Source organism: Papaver somniferum, chromosome 10 (genome assembly GCF_003573695.1).
Source record: "Papaver somniferum cultivar HN1 chromosome 10, ASM357369v1, whole genome shotgun sequence".
NCBI lineage: Eukaryota > Viridiplantae > Streptophyta > Magnoliopsida > Ranunculales > Papaveraceae > Papaver > Papaver somniferum.
Window position 1 is genome coordinate 126,318,069 of NC_039367.1, and position 3,485 is coordinate 126,321,553.

The 3,485-nt window shown below is 41.1% G+C and overlaps 1 pseudogene; it reads left to right on the forward strand.

The window, feature by feature from the left end:
- The first annotated feature begins 2,620 nt into the window (after positions 1–2,620).
- Positions 2,621–2,720, forward strand: LOC113319753 (annotated as a pseudogene).
- The last annotated feature ends 765 nt before the right edge of the window (positions 2,721–3,485 follow it).

Sequence of the window (3,485 nt, forward strand, 5' to 3'; positions counted from 1 at the left end):
CATCATACAACGCTGAAAGGTCGCAGGGGCATTACAAAGCCCAAAAGGCATGCGTCTATACGCAAAGGTACCAAAGGGACAGGTAAAAGTGGTTTTCTCTTGGTCTTCTGGGGCAATAACGATCTGATTATATCCGGAAAAGCCATCTAGAAAGCAATAACTATATCCAGCTAATCTCTCTAGCATTTGGTCGATAAAAGGAAGGGGAAAGTGATCCTTCCTTGTGACCTTGTTCAATTTCTATAGTCAATACAGACACGCCATCCCGTGGTCACTCGGGTTGGGATTAACTCATTGTTATCATTCTGGACTACAGTGATACCTGATTTCTTGGGAACAACCTGAACGGGGCTGACCCACTTACTGTCTGAAATTGGGTAGATAATACCCGCATCTAACAACTTAAGCACCTCTTTTCGAACTACTCTTTCATGTTAGGGTTCAGCCGACGTTGCATCTCCCTAGAAGGTTTGGAGTCTTCTAAATGAATCTGATGCATACAAACGGTAGGACTTATACCCTTAATGTCTGCTATAGTCCACCCTAAAGCTTCCTTATTGTCTTGAAGAACTTTTACTAGCCTACTTTCCTGATCACTATCCAAATCGGAAGCTACTATCACAGGTAAAGTCTCAGATGGTCCTAAAAACACATACTTCGGTATCTGGTAGTGGTTTAAGGTCCAACTTAGGAGGCTCTTCTAAAGAAGGAATTAGGGTATTCTCAGAAACTGGTAATGGTTCGAACCTAGCTTTCCATCTATCAGTGTCTAACACAGGGGTAGAATCTAATAGAGCATTCACCTGTTCAATAGTGCTATCGTCGTCAAAGTCTAAACCGAAATGGGATAGACAATTTTCTAATGGGTCTTCAGACAAGATGTTTGGTAATGACTCCTGAACTAAGGCTTCTATCATGTTCACCTCTTCGACACACGTGTCATCTAGCTCATAAGGTAGCTTACTGACATTAAAAATGTTCATCTCCATAGTCATATTACCAAAAGATAAATTCATCACACCATTTCGACAGTTAATGATCGCATTAGACGTAGCTAAAAATGGGCGACCTAAAATCACAGGTATCTGGTTCTCTGGGTCAGGGACAGGTTGGGTATCTAAGACCAAAATCTACTGGATAAATAAACTTGTCGACCTCAATGAGAACATCCTCAATAACACCTCGAGGAATTTTAACAGACCTATCAGCTAACTGCAGTGTCATCTGAGTAGGTTTCATTTCACCAAGTCCTAGCTGTAAGTACACATGGTACGGCAGTAAGTTCACACTGGCTCCTAAGTCAAGTAAAGCTTTTTCTACCCGGTGTTTACCTATTGTACAAGCAATGGTAGGGGAACCTGGGTCTTTGTACTTTGGAGTTGTGGTGTTCTGAATGATTGAACTTACGTGACTAGCTAAGAAAGCTTTCTTATGGACGCTAAGTTTTCGCTTTCGCGTACACATATCCTTGAGGAACTTGGCATAAGCAGGAATTTGCCTAATTGCATCTAATAAAGGAAGGTTTATGGTAACTTGCTTAAAAACCTCCAATATGTCATTAAAGTTCGATTCCTTCTTTGTTGGTACTAATAGCTGGGGAAATGGGGCTCTAGGCACAGAATCAGACCTCTCAGGAACCGAGTTGGCATCATCGGAAATTTTATCAGTCCCCTCAGCTAGTGGTCCTGAGGGATGAGATCCTGAGATGAGATCCTGAGGGTGAACTACAGTACGTTCACTATCGGGCATGGTTACCTGATTGTCTACTACTCTGCCACTCCTAAGGGTTCTAACAACATTCAATTGATTCGATGGTTTTGCACCTACTTCATGAACTCCTCTAGGATTGGGATTAGTCTGACTAGGGAACCTTCCGTTATCTCTCTCACTTAAGGTCTTAGCTATTTGGCCGACTTGAAGTTCTAACTTAGCAAGAGTCTGAGCATTAGTTTGAAAGTTCTGCTTGGTTTCCTGTTGAAAACTAACTTGGCTCTTTACTAACATGTCCTGGCTCTGTGCTAACATATCCTGGCTCTTTCTTAATATACTAAGAGATTCCTCTAAGCTCGTCATTCTATTCTCTGAAGAGTTCTGAAACTGACCTGAAGAGTTCTTATCTGAACCAAAACCTGGGGGAGCATTAGAATTACTAAACTGACCTTGACTCTGGCCCTTAGACCACGAAAGGTTCGGATGGTTTCTCCAACCAGGATTATAGGTTTCTGAATATGGGTCAAACTTCTGACGGTTATCGAATCTAGTGTTATTATAGAGAGCATTGGCTTGCTCTTCATTATTCTGGCCTTCCCAAAAAGGCTCTAATCTACCACTAGTGTGACCCACTTCTAAAGCTTCTAACCTTTTCGCTATAGCAGCAATTTTGGCATCTGATTCAAAGTTTCCTTCTACCCTATTAATGTTTCCTCTGCCTAGAAGAATTGTTTTCTGGGGTCCCCTATTACTTTCCCATTGTTGGGTCTTTTCGGCGATTTCATGCAAATATGTCATCGCATCATCAACTGTTTGGTTTTCAAACCCACCTGTACACATAGATTCTACTGTGGTTGTAGTGGGATAATCTAAACCCTCATAAAGGATCTGAACTAACCTAACCTTTTCTAAACCATGATGAGGACATTGGGCTAATAGATCATTGAACCTTTCCAAATACCTATACAAGGATTCTCCCTCCTGTTGAGAAAATGTGCAGATTTGCGTCCTAATAGACGATGTTTTGTGCCTAGGGAAAAACTTGTTCAAAAAGGCAGATGTAAGTTGTTCATATGTTTCAATTGATCCGGAAGCCAAACTATATAGCCACGATTTGGCTTTATCTTTCAAGGAAAAGGGGAATAACCTGAGTTTCAAAGCATCATCATCAAGGTTTCTAATTTTTAGGGTACTACAAATTTCCTCAAAGTCCCTAACGTGGAAATAGGGGTTTTCATTTTCTTTCCCTAAAAATATTGGGAGCAACTGTAAGGTTCCAGGCTTAAGTTCATAATTTGCTTCAGTTTCAGATAACCTGATACACGAGGGACGAGTAGTCCTAGTAGGGTTCAACAAAGCTTTCAAAGTTGCCATTTCTGGCACTATTGGAATATCAGGGATATTCTCCTCAAACGGACGTTCAAAAACGGAATCTTCAATAATCGGGCTTTCTAAATTGAGGTAATCGAGACGCTTAGAACTACTGGGTTTCTCTTTAACAAATCTACCTAGGGCGTCTCTTTTACGTTCAGGCATGCAAAAGAATAATGTAGGGAATTCTATGCAATCACAAAACAAGGCTGACTCAACCAAATCAAACCTATTAATTTCTAGAAAACAAAAAGCATGATGGCTCCACTTAGATTGTTTCTAGACCAGCTTCTATTCTTTCGAAAAGGAACTCGTTACAATCTGAGCAAACCCCTCTGGAATCAATTCGAGTCAAAGTGAGCTGAATAGAGGCGAGGGAAGCTCGGTGGAGCTTTGATACCCAA